Source organism: Chrysemys picta, chromosome 1, assembly GCF_011386835.1.
Source record: "Chrysemys picta bellii isolate R12L10 chromosome 1, ASM1138683v2, whole genome shotgun sequence".
NCBI lineage: Eukaryota > Metazoa > Chordata > Testudines > Emydidae > Chrysemys > Chrysemys picta.
The window spans coordinates 118,031,495-118,045,385 of record NC_088791.1 but is presented as its reverse complement, the minus strand read 5'-3'; the positions used below and the strand labels follow the sequence as shown (position 1 = coordinate 118,045,385).

The 13,891-nt window shown below is 42.6% G+C and overlaps 1 long non-coding RNA gene across 2 annotated transcripts in view; it reads right to left on the bottom strand.

The window, feature by feature from the left end:
• The window catches only part of LOC135975753 (uncharacterized), a 119,004-nt gene extending 105,486 nt beyond the window's left edge, over window positions 1-13,518 (bottom strand). For both annotated transcript variants that reach the window (XR_010592773.1, XR_010592778.1), the window contains exon 1: window positions 12,594-13,518. This is a non-coding gene — a long non-coding RNA (uncharacterized LOC135975753). The remainder of the gene's footprint in view (window positions 1-12,593) is intronic.
• Between the last annotated feature and the right edge of the window lie 373 nt (window positions 13,519-13,891).

The window sequence follows — 13,891 nt, the reverse complement described above, 5'->3', positions numbered from 1 at the left end:
CCTGGAATTTCGTTTACATTACAGAGTGACTATGTGATGGGAGGGGCCAGAGTGACTATCCTTCATTTCCCCCCCTGAATGTCTAGTAGGTCTTACTGTATTGTGCACTGTATTTTTCCTTGTTTAAATCTTGCCTCCTATTTGGAGTCCTGAAAGCCCTACAAAGGGGGCAGCAGTGAAATTCAGATTCAAATTTCTCCATCGGGGCTAGGATCTGGTGGGTTGGCTCAAGTCCTATCATACTGTATGCATTTTACTACTTAGAACAAACTGGCATTTAAAAAAAATCTCCTTTTTCACTTTGTATGGATCTTTCCTTCCTCATGTTGGTTTCCACAAGGTACCTCATTCTGAATTTCAGATTCAGAATAGGCTTCCATCATGTCTTTACCCGGAGAAATCTTGTTTAGCTAAAAATGTTAGTAGCTTGCTTTGGAAAATGAGATTCAGCTGAAACACCAGGGTCCCACAGCCTATCCTAAAGAGGCTTTTTGATGTTGAAATCACTGTTTTATTTATATATGCCCCTTCAAAATCAGGTCAGGAAGCTGCATCTACTGTAAATTAGATGCTCTGTTTAATTTTTAATCAAAAAACTCTTAATGTATCATAGTACATGGCAGGCGCTTATGAATCATGAATCTTGCTGAAGGAGTTATGATCTGTATCTCACATAATTCATTACCTCACCACCCCACACATCCTCCTTTCTACTGTATGGTATCTCTTTAACGATCTCTCTTTGCTAAATATACACCTCAATAGGCTGATGTTATTTATAACCACCCAGCAGAGAGTCTGCATTTTAAGGTTATCATATAAAAAGACTCAGTAACACCAGTTACTTCCTCATTACACACACAGCATTCCATGGTCTTAAGCAGCAATAAACATTTTGTAGGATTAGGGTGCAATGTGTACCATGTGTCTCAGTTCTGATGAAAAATAAACCCAAATAAAGTCCCTAAAAGGCCAATAATTTTCTATTTATAAGTACTGTATTTTTTTACTGCAGTTTGCATAATATCCTCAATATATTAGCTCTTAAAATGAGGTTTTATTCTGAAAATGGACTACAGCGGGTTTTAACTCAACAAAACCATTCTCCAGCATGTCATGGCTGCTTACTATATAGGTAGAAATAAGTTTTTAACACTGTATTGGATGTAAACATCTCCTTTTGCTAGCTAAGTGCCTTCCACCTAAAGTCCAAGAGGTCCTTGAGAGCTACATTTTGTGAGGAGAGTCCTTGTCCTTCCATACAGGGACTACACTCTGTGCCTATGTTGGAACTGCCTCTGTAATCATGTAAGATGTTCTGTGGAAGTTGCAAGGGCAGGAACATCATCAATCCCTGCAGGGTAGATCCAACTAACTATACCTATATGATGGTGGTGTCAACACTGTACATGAAAATATGATGATTAATAACAGGTGAACTTGTAATGGCTGTAACATATCAGAGATCCCACTCTGGAGATCACCTGATAGTAAGATGGCAAGTGACAGCAGAACAGCGTTTACAGTTGTATGCTAATCAATAAAACCAAGAAAGGATCTTGCAAGTAAATGGCTCATTCTGGAATATGTACTGTATTTGTAGGAAACAACTTTAATTGTTTCAATAGTAGAACCTGGCCTCCCGGTCCCGAAAAGAGAGGAATGACCAGTCTTGAAAACAGTCTCTCTTTGCTGATGGTCTAACCCCTCAATCTTACTCTCCATTAAAGGAAAGGTAATTCACACTGGAAAGAACTGCATTTTCTAGGTTTACGCCAGTACAAACACAGCACTTTAATAAAAGTAATTTAGACTAGGGTGTGGGGATGGGCAGTGACGGGAAGGAAGAATTATATACATACATATATACACATATACATACACACACACACACACACATCTGTATGAAGGATAACAAGATGATGACACTGCAATTTTATGGGGAAGTGACAGACATCACAGCAGTTAGCTAGTCATGGGTGAACCTCTAAAGATCTGATACAAAGAAAACGAAGTCAATAGCAGTCTTTCCACTGGGTCCTAATATGCTCAAAAGTACTTAGGCTCCTTACTTCCATTGTTTAGGGCTTAGTAAAGATAATTCTGTACTTTACATTTGTATGGCATTGTCCATGTAATGATTTGAAAGTACTTCACAAGTCTGCTGTGAATCCTAATTCATTCATATTTTTGAAGTATATTATACATATTGAAGAGAAGAGGAATCAGGTTAAGTGAAGTGTCTATGGTCACACAGTAAGTCAGTGGCAGACTCAGAAATAGATTCTCTTGATGACTAGCCATCTGTTCTAACCAACAGACATTGCCTTTCTCTCATACCTGAAAGCATGGCCACTTAGCCTATCATTATGAGATTTCCAGAGCCAGAAGGTTTGACTATCTCAAAAGATTTCTGTTACTTCCTGCTTCCAGACTAGCTGTGAACAAAAACAGAAACAGCCTCTCTGTTTTGAATTTCTACTTACTGTCCCAGACAGAAGCCTTAAGCACAGAGGCAGGCAAACTTTCAAAACAATGAATTAAAGTTAACATTTTTTATAAACTCCAGAATGGTTTCTTTCAATTTGACATGAGTTCAGGAGCGCTTTTTATTTTATACAAACTGCTTTGCCAATCCCCAAAGCTAACCAACACCCCAATCTCATCAACACAAACTGCGGTCATATTTCACAATAACCTGGAGGTCAAAATCCTAGGACTATGCATTTGTAATGCAGCATAACGTTGAAAAATAAATGACAAGCTAAGACTAGCTTTTTATCTGCAATTGTTAACAAGGGAAACTTTAATTTCTTAGGAAAAAAAGTGTATGTTTAGGTATATTAGGCCCTACTCCAGCAACACTTAAGCATATGCCTAACTTGATGTAACAAAGCATTTATGCACATGCTTAACTTAAAGCACTAGTAGTTCCATTAAATTTAAGAGGACTGCTCATGTGCTTTAAGTTAAGCATATGTTTAAGCTTTAAGGGATATGTTGCATCAGGACCTTAGTCATCCTTTATGCACAAAACACATACTACAATTTATATTAAAGTTGTGTACATTCTTATTATTCTCCTGGATGTATTTTCACTGGAGACACTTATGTAACCAAAAAAGTAATAAATTCATCACAGTATTTGTATTGAGGTGCCATTTGTTTACAGAATTTTAATAAAAAAAGATCCCAGCCCTTGAGTTTTAATGGAATAATACTGCAAGGAGAGGGAAGGGGCAGGGAGGAGAAAGCAGTAGAACTCAGCACCAATGGTCATTTTTCTCTAGAAGGGACAAATCCTCTCTCTAATCTATTTCCCCGCCCCCACAGAACAGTCCTACAGAATTGTATAGACATTTGTCCACAATTGTTGGGGTGTTTGGCTGGTATTTTTGTTTGTTTGTTACCATCCTATAGAATGCAATACATAAATATATCCCTAACTATGATGTTCTATAGGTGGACTAGAACACCCCAAACATTTAAAACTATAGATCCCCATTATATTTCTATAGAACCCTATAGGTTCACTCCTTATTAAATTCTAAAGGATTTTTCTTTAAGGGAGCCTCTCACCGCTAGTAGTGGCAAGCCTTTCTGTAATGGATTTAACAACAAACACCTTCCCTGCTCCCTCCACCCCCACAAAAAAAAAATCTACTCTAAGCAGAGTCCCCTATAACCAGAAAAGAGAAAAGACAAGACGACTCTCTGAGGTTGACTAGGGATCTCACTTTGCCAATCTAACTAAAATAGGGAGCAATAAGGATCTTGTATATATAAACACTTAGGCCTGGTCTATAGTTAAAAATTAGGTTGACATAGCTACGGCACTCAGGGTGTGAATTTTTCACACCCCGAGTGCCATAGTGAAACTAACCTAATCCCTGGTGTAGACATGGCTAGGTCAACAGAAGACTTCTTCCACTGACCTTCCTACTGCCACTCAGGAGGGAGATTATCCACATTGATGGAAAAACCTCTTCTGTTGCTGCAGGAAGCATCTGCATTATGGTGTTACAGCTGTACCGCCCATATTGTAGACACAGCCTTAGTTCACAGCAAACTAAGGTATAAATCTACCCTGCAAACTAAGGTATAAATCCACCCCACCACGCACTAAGGGCTTAATCCTCACTAGTGCACCAGCATATTGCACACTAACCAACCCACGTGGTCCCTGTGGGAGCACATTAAAAGTTCCCTACTGCCTGTTAATATAGTACTGCTGGAAACAGGATTACATTAACTCACATCAGGGAACTCCATGCACCAACAGGGTCCATGTACAAGCCAGTTCGTGCACAACACTCTGGTGTGCATTAGAATTTACACCCCAGCTAGTATGCACTCAAAGTTCTGTAGTGTGCGTTGATCAACCCCTCTTTGAAATGGAAGTAGATTCAATCGCATTATGGACCTTTTAGTGCATGGTAGCAGGGTCCACTTAGTGTGTTAATGAGGGATAGATTTACACCCCAGCTTGCCACAAAGTAAATGCTTATGTAGGCAAGCCCTCAAATACTGCAGCAATGGGCGCTAGTAGAAAACTGATAGAGAAATAAAGGCAGGAAATAGTAGAAGAGCAAGTCAAGGCCTAAGAACCAACAGTGGCGCCTGACATTTTCCTTTCACCCTCCCTCAAATCTCCCATCCTTAGTAGCAGCAGAGGGGAGAGGGAGAGTATGAGCCTTTACGATTATTTGCCGTTCTGTGTTTAATTGACTGTATTAAAACAGGATGGGCAGAACAGCACTCATACAAAGTAGAGTAGCACTATAGCCCAGCTTCCTACCTCAGGGCCTCATTTTTTAAAGATTCCAGTTAGCAACATGAAAACTAGGGGAAAAATACCAATATTTGGGGAAGAGTGTCTCTAGCTCAATCTTGGCTTATAAACGTAGCCATGGGCAGGAGGCAAAGATGCAAAAACATCCCACTATGGGCCAAAGCAAGAAGAGGAATTAACAGGAACGAGTGGTTCAAGTGATGCTTGTCACAGGATGACCAGGTCTTTTAAGAGGGTTGGGGCTCAGCCAGCTGAAGATGTAAAGGTCAACTCAAGTTCTGTGGGGAGAGTGCAGGGAGAGATTCAAAGGAGCACTGTGTGAGCTACCCTACACAGGGAGGCTCTCCTTAGCTCCCAGGCAGAGGGCCCGGAAGTGCAGACCTGCAGGGAGCACATAGGCTCCTGCAGGAGGCCCTAGCCTGAGTCAAGGGAAAGGGCCCGCTTATCTGTAGGATTTATGTTGAACTGTTTTGATTTGGAGAAATAAAATTCAACCCTAAAGAAAAAAGCTTGACACCCTGCTGTTGGGAAAGTTATTGGATGCATCACCCAATGTATTGGCCCAGCAGCTTACAGTCTTTAACAAGCCCTAGTAGTAAAAAGAAATTCAGAAGCAGTAATTGAAAGTCTTCATCTTAAAATCACTTTGGCTGCAGACTTGATCCTAAGGCCTCCATTGTCACTTCATCAATAGACAAAATACAAGGAAAACTCAACTGAATGTGTGCAGCAACCAGAGTGGACAGAAAGAAGGTTCACTGCCCTAGAGGATGACACATTGCAGGTTCAATGAAAATTACCTCATACCTGGGAGGTGGCAATGTTGGGGAGGCATATGAAAGATACAGAAATAGAAGGAATAAGTTGTCTGTTTTGTGGAACTCCAGAAAAAGAGCTGAATGCCCCCTCTGAGACCATTCCTTGAAAGGTGGCGCTCTGAGGTCTTCAATCAGGAATGCAAGCATAATCACCTAAAAATCTACCTTAATCATTGCGCATTAATTCCGACCCAACCCCAACAACAAAAGGCCAAGAACGGTAAGAGTGCAGCTCTATAGCTCCCCAGATACAGCAAGCTGTCTTAGCAGCATTACAGCAAAGGAAGAAGTGGGACTATGAAAAGAAAAACATTTTATTTAAAGACTTTTCTGTCCACTACAGAAGGAAAGGATGCCATAGAGAAGTCAGAGAGAGATGCTTAAAGTATTCTCTCCTAAACCCCTATGTCCTAAAAGCATATGTTGGTAATGTGCAACATTCATTTTGCGAACCCAGTGCAATGGCACCTTTTTGCCCACCAGAAGATAGCTGAGGCCTTGCAAACGTGCAGAAGCCTGCTATTTGAAAGCTGAGAATGACACTTGAGTAATAGTTCATATTAGTAGCAATTCTCAGTTGTGGGGTTCCCCATTTACTATTCTCCTCAGGCCTTGGCTACGCTGGCAATTCACAGCGCTGCACTTGCTGCGCTCAGGGGTGTGAAAAAACACCCCCCCTGAGCGCAGCGAGTGCAGCGCTGTAAAGCGCCAGTGTAATCAGCGCCTGCAGCACTGCACGCTCGCTCGCAGCGCTGCAAGCTATTCCCCTCGGAGAGGTGGAGTACTTACAGTGCTGCAAGAGAGCTCTCGCAGCGCTGGCGGCGTGACTACACTCGCGCTTCACAGCGCTGCGAATCCGCGAGTGTAGCCAAGGCCTCAGTCTTATGAAGTCATTTACACCAGTGCAAAGTGAGTCTCTGACCTCTCTTTCAGATCTACCTCTATCTGACCTCTTTTGAATGGGAGCTCTCATACCACACCCCAAATCATCTGTTCTGTTCTTTTGAAATTCTTATTCTCGGAAGGGGGAGGGTGGGTTAATTAATGGGCGGAAGCTGATTCCTGATTGGGTGGTGAAATGTTTGATGGGTGTCTAGATGGACATGGGAACTTCTTTTTCTTGGGAGGAGGAGGAAATGTTGGTGGATAAGAGTTTAAACAAAAAACAAAAAAAGGATTAGGCTCCAGATGTAGTTTCACTATTCTAAGGAAGTTCTGGATCCTCTCATTTGCTGTTGATATGCTGCATTATTGTATGTGTTAAAGACTGTTTGAACCCTTTTTTTTAAACCATGTCTGTTACCTTATAAAATATAGGGTTTTTTTGTTTTTTTTTTTGTTTTTTTTTTTATTAGTTTCTGAAGGGAGTAGAAAAAAATCCACACACTAAAAAATTCCCCATCAATTAAGCAAAAAGTTGTTGATAGCCGAGGTACCATTAGATTCAAAATAAACTATTATAAAAACTAGAAAGGGCCTTTAATTTTGTATAATCAAAATCTCATATTTTGATTTTCTCTTTTGTGCTATGGCAGTGGCCCTAAACAGTGATAACTGGCCAATACCAAACAACAGGTTTGGGGGGCATTTTCACTGGGTCTTGAGCATCCACCCTACACTTTGGGGATTTCTAAAAGGGACAGGAGTATATACTAACTTGCCAGGATTGTGCGTGATAATTCCCAAGCTCTGTGATTTAATCACACACCAATTTCTACAGTGACTGTTTCCTCGGTATAATTTTGTGACTATGAGTCCGATTCTGCCCTCACTTACATTTGTGTGAATGTGAATAAGAAACAGCTCCATTGAAGACAATGGAGTCAAAAACAGCTTGGGAACAATATCAGGCCCATTGTGTCCCACAGTTTCCATTTTATTTCATTTCCAACAAACACTTTAACTAGACATGTGTAATTTTTACATTTGAAAGCCAAGTTAGGAAATTGCCACTAAAGTTTGTTTATCTTATACATGCTTATTACTGTCTGCCAATGGGTATAGTGGTTTTATTGTATTAGGTAAGCCTACTACAGAGTTAAAGAATGCATTTGGTCAAGAGGCTGCTTCCTTAAACAGAGTTGTGTGGAATTGCATTGGCAAGCTGCAGTATTTATCTGAAAACAGTTGCTATAATGTCTTATTATTTATAACTATTTAAATTTCAACAGATTGCACAGGATTTAGACACACAACTCCCATTGACTTCAACTGAGCTATTGAAGCTTAGCGTTCTCGGCATCTGGATAAAACCTTAAAAACAGTAGGATATTCCTACTCTGATTTACACCAATGTAATCAAAGTAACTTCAGTAAAGCTAATGTACTTACACTGGCAACCAGTCATTCAGACAGAAGAACAGAGGTTCTGTCTGCCGAGTCCATTATACTGATCTTAAAAGCACAGTATCTCTAAATGTTTTGGGCCAAAATTTCCCTTCCCTATGTTGTTCTGCAACATTCCCTGGCTGCACAAAGGCTCCAATCCTGCAGCCGACAGACTCAGTGGTGCTCCACTGAGGCCTACAGGGTCAAGCCTGAATTGTAAATTGCACAATCAAGGCCTGAGATCCCATGATATGTGCTTTGGAAAATATCAGTAAGAGACCAGGCTAATGACAGTGAGACAAGAATCAATGACAGATGTTTCTGAGGTGGTTGAAATTAGGGTGACCAGATGTCCCGATATGATCGGGACTGGCCTGATATTAAGAGGTTTGACTTGTATACACAACTATACCCATCATCTGCGGGGGGGAAAGAAAAAGAGTGGCCCAATTTTCACACTTGCTATCTGGTCACCCTATTTGCAATTCAGTTTAGTTGTGAAGTGCTTGGGAATGACAGGCACTCTATACACGTGTGGTGCTTCCCAGGGGTACCCAGGCTTGTGAGTCACCTAAGCCTTGTCTATACCTGCTATGGATCAGCTCCCTGAAACCATCAGCGTCTGGCAACCCAAGCACTGCCTTCCAGGTCTCCACCAGCCGCTCTCTCTCGGTACAGGTTAGCCATGAGTGGCGGGTGAACGTGCCCTTGGAAGAGGCTAGCCCTCAGCCCCGCCCCCTCAGTCCCTCCCCCTCTGCCTGAGGCCCCTCCCCTTTTGCCCTCCTTTCCCCCTGGAACCCAGAGCACACACACATACCCCGTGGCCACTGGCACCCCCCACGCGCCCCGAGCTCCAGCACTGGGCAGGCAGTGCGACTGGAATGCCTCCAGCCCTGGAGCACTGGGCAGAAAGTGCAGTTCCAGAGCCAGGAGGACAGGTGGCGCGGCCCCAGCCCGAGGGTCTTGTGCGCACCATGGCCCCAGCCTGCCTGTCCCAGCCTCTTGGCCACAGAAGGGAACAGCAGGCAGGATGGGGCTGGAGGTGGAGCATGGGCAGGGCCACGCCAGACTGTTTGGGGAGGCAGAGCCTTCCCCTGCCTATGATACCCACTGCCCATGAGGTTAGCAATAGGCACACACCAACTCCCAAGTCCTCAAAGCATCCTTCTGGAGTGCTCAGCCCATTCCACTGAATACGCACAGAGCTCTTAGATCAGCTATTCCCAAAGGAATAGCACACAGCAACTTGACAGAGTCCATTCAGGATCACCCCATTGCTTAACACACAGCATTTTGTGTGGCGCATATGTGAAATGAGAATACGTTTATTATCAAAGACAGTACTGTATTTACCATGGTTCAAAGGGGCCCCAGCCTGCTCTTCTCTGCCCCCCCCCCGCCCTCTCCTGCGGGCGCAGTGGGCAGAAGCTGGGTCCTGCCGGCTCCTGCTGCAGGGCAGGCTTTGCTGGCAGCCAAGCTCCCCCTACCCCCGCCTCTTCCCCCAAGCATCCTGTGTTCCCGCCCCTTCCCCTCCCGGTGCTTCCCCGGCCGCCGAACAACTGTTCGCTGGTGTGAGGGAGGGGGAGGAGTAGGCCGCAGTGTGCTCGCTGCTCAGGGGAGGAGACAGAGAAGAAGCAGAGGCGGGGCCTTGGGGGTGGTGGTGGAATCAGGGTATACCCCCTCCAGCCCCTGCCATGAGCCGCTCAGGGCAAGGAGCACTCCCACGACCCCAGCCCACACCCCCAGCCCTCTGCCCTGACTCCTGCACACACACCCAACCCTGACTCATGCATCCCCCCCATATCCCCATCCCCACCCTGAGCACCAAATGGGAGCTCCTACACCCTGAACACCAAATTGGAGCTGCCCCAGGTAAGCACTCCACACCCCAACCTCCTGCCCCAACCCTGAGCCCCCTCCTTCACCCTAGCTCCTGGCCAGACCCTGCACTCCAACCCCCAGCCTGCTCCTGTACCCTAACTCCCTCCCAGACCCTGCACCCCCAGCCCTATGCTCAGTGCACCCCCACCCTCAGCTAGACAACTTATACACAAAGTTATTCACAGATGCTACAGTGATAGATATGAATAGAAACCTATAAAGAGATCTCTTAGAGCTTTTATGGAATCATAAATGCATGTTAAAAACCCTCTGGCCTAGAGATATAGGAGCAGTATAACATTTGCATTCATATTACTTGGAATTCTATAGTGGAATAATTCCCCCTTTTCATTCATCTTTTCCCTCCTTATCCTCCAAACATATATCCAAGGAGGGGGCCAAATAACCTGCATAGACACTCTTATGAAATCCCAGCCTTATAAAAGTCAATGAGAGTTTTGCCATTGACTTTAATGGGACAAGAACGTCACCCTGTATTTCTGTGGCCACAATTCTCAAATACTTAATCATCTGGTCCTTTGTGCAGTGTGCTGTATGGTTAATTTTGTTAGGTTCATTATTTGCACCGTGGACTGTTTACCTCTGCTCCTGGATGAGCGTCGGATACATGATATATTAACTATATCCATGATCTTTATAAATTGAATAAACCCATCAATAGAATTTTATTTAAAAAGATAACTCCCTCAGCTGCCTTAGGAAGGTGTCCTGCCTATGAGTACAAATCTGAAAAAACATGGTAAAGGGAAGAGCTGTAATGAGTCTTTATAAGCTGTATAGTTACAGGCTCACCATTTCACAGGCCGGATTATGGAATCAGCTGCCACCCTTCATACCACAATGATTTATAAACGTATTTTAAACAAAAAAACCCACATATACCTATTCTTTTAATATGCCTTCCAAAAGGTACTCAGAACACCATCCCAATACATTCAAAAACACCCTCACAAAAACACAAGGATGAAAAATATTGGTCTTTTATTTTACTTCAATTGTATACACGAGGCTTCAGAAATTTGGCTCTGAAAATATTTTCCTTTTTCTATATACATAACATTAATCTCGGCACCGTCTCTGCTTCTCAAACTAATCCTAACATTTAAAGGTAGAACAAAATAAACCATCCCTATATCCCTTTAAATGTCTAGCTAACCTTTACTTTTATTAAAAATCAAGCTTTCAAAAGGCCTCTGTTAAGTCTTCATAAAATAAACTGTGACCAAGTAGACTAGGTAAGTGAAGCATTTATGCCCTGGTCCTTTAATAAGATGCTCGCTGGCAGAACCCTATGCTCACTTGGAGCCCCACTGAATTCAGTGGGACTCCATGCACTCATTGCAAGATCAGGGCATTAGCAGCGCTTAGTATGCATTAACATATACTCACATCTTGCCCAAAAACTACTCTAGTGAACAAGAGAAATGGGGTTGAAGATGCAAATTTTGCATCTGTATTTTCAACTCCCCCTCCCCCCCAGGATTTAGGGGGCTTTTTGATCCCAGGTTTCACATTATCCCTTTATAAAGGTAGAAATTATTTGCAAAATTTGGGTTTGTGGATCTAAGATCTTGCTGTAGGCTTCTCTCTAGATACCACAGATATTTGGCTTGATTAACATAAAAGTAAGGCTGAGAGATGAAGCATTCAAAGTCATAAGGCTCCCACAGCAATGTTATCTTCAGTACACTGCACACAAATAGCATTACATGTTCCTGTTCTCCCTGTTACATGCACACTTTAAAGTACTGCACTATTTATGTAAATTAGCCTATAGCCTTTAACATGCAGGATGGACAGTGGGATCTAATTAATGTTCTGATAGGAACCTAACTATTGAAATGTCCTATTTTTTATATGCTTGACATAATAGTTGCACTCACCGTATATATTTAAAGCCATTAATGGAAATAAAAGCAGCTCTGGACAAAACTTTAATTGCCATGTTTCTTTTTCCACCAACATCTATTCCAATTAAGAACATTCTACTGTACAGCAAAATCCTTGCTCAAAATATACAAGCTAGCTTAGCTAACATGATCTCTTCTATTAGACAAACAATTTGAAACAGGGACATGCAAGCCAAAAAAAGGGCGCCTCTGAATAAGTGAAATATAGATTGTTTGGCTCAAAGATTTCTGGTATTATGAACTGTATGTTGGACTCTATTAAATGAATCCTTGGGTTATAATTGACTGCAGCAGAGTTACTTGATCTGGCCTCATACGTGCTTGCCCCATAGCTCGTCTTCCACTAAACCTAATAATCTCCATTACCTAGCAAGCGAAGCATGAGAAAATGAACAACTGCTGATCAATTAAATATTTTAATGGTTCACAATCTAAATAGATCAGATGAGTCAACCTATAGTCACTCAAACTTTCTTAGTGCAACTCTTTAGCAGGTTTTCTGGTAGACAGTTTGGCTACATGTTTAGTCTCTACACCATTACTATGTAGGCCTGAATTAAAGAATGGACAGTCTCTTAGCCAAACAAACAACAAAAGATTTAAATGATACATTTAAGTCAAAACAACTCTATATGCTGGCGTGTTTGGGGGGCTTTCTAACCACTAATTTGTTACCTGGGTAACATGAAAGCATTTTACTGTATTGTTCTCTTTGCCTGGAGAGGAGTAAATTCCTACAATTAAATTTACATTCAGCTAGCCTTCATCAAAACCATTTTTTATCCTAAAGATTCCCAAACACTCTAGAGTTTTTAAAACACAGTATAAATAAAGATCACTCACCAAACACTGAAATGCTGCTCCTGTTGGATTGAAACAAAAGCACCCACTCTAAATCAGCAACGCTGAAGAAAAGTTTACTACAGAGGAATTATGGGAATGCCAAAACAGCTGCAGTCTCTGGCTGAGGAGAGATGGGGTTATATGCTAACTCTGGAAAACTGTAGTCACTCAGAGTAGGAAACTCTCTGAAGAAACTGTTAAACCCACTGCAGCAGCTTCTGTGTTACGAGTGGATTTTAATTGGTAGTTTTCCTGGGGCAACACAGGAACAGGCAATGGCCAGTTTCCCTATGCTGCTGTGCAGACACCTGGGCCTCTGGTAAGAAGTTTGCAGGATGCTCTGCTATTGCCCTGTGATGTGTCTATTGCTATGGAACCCTAACCAAAGGGACTGCAAAAGCTGCAGTGGATGTAGGAGAACTAGGACAACAAGGTCTGCAGGTGCAAACTCATCATCATGAAGGTGGAAGCTCCCCCACCCTGTAACAGTCTGGGAACTAAAGTGTTGAGGAAGGTGAAGAACCAGCTGTAGTGCAGGTGTGCATGGGGGGGAGTGGGGGGAAATCCAAGTATTTGGAAAAGCATTACTACAATTTGCAAAAGGAATTATAAACATGGGGGTAGCATTGGTGAGATCAAAAGCATAGCCACACAAAGCAAAACCCTAACAGCATCTCTGGCTACATTCCCAGTTTGTCAGTTAAATCCTTCCACACACCCCTGAACCACCTATAAACTAAAACAGCAGGAACCTAGCAATTCTCCTATCTCTAGAGCTCTAGGCCTTGGCCTTCTAGACAGTAGCACTTTTCTCTCTTTAAGGTTCTAAATCTATCTAGGCTCAACTACACCTGATTATTCCCAGCTGGAGAAGCCAACCCATGCTAAGTAAAAAATGGCACCTCTTTACTCAAGAGCTCTGTAACCTGTGTATATTCAGCCATCTGCTGGCATTTGTGAACAAGTCATACTTATTCCTGTTAGTACTGCAGAGCTAATACAGCTGAGTGAGTGAAGTCTATCCCTTCTGTATCTTTATAAAATTTTAATAAGGTTTGATCAATTATATCTGGATACCCCTGTTTAAAAACAGGGAGGCTGCACAGATGTCACTGAGGGCAGAATTTGGCCTGCAGGATCTTCATGACTGGTCATGATATACATGAAATGATAAACCCAGCTTCATTCTCACTTCCCAGGCTGAGCTTGTAGGACTAGCAAACCAAGAAACAAGAAAATTTTTGTGCTTGTAAAACTGAATAGTCTAGCCTATCAAGGTTGGAAGGGACCTCAGGAGG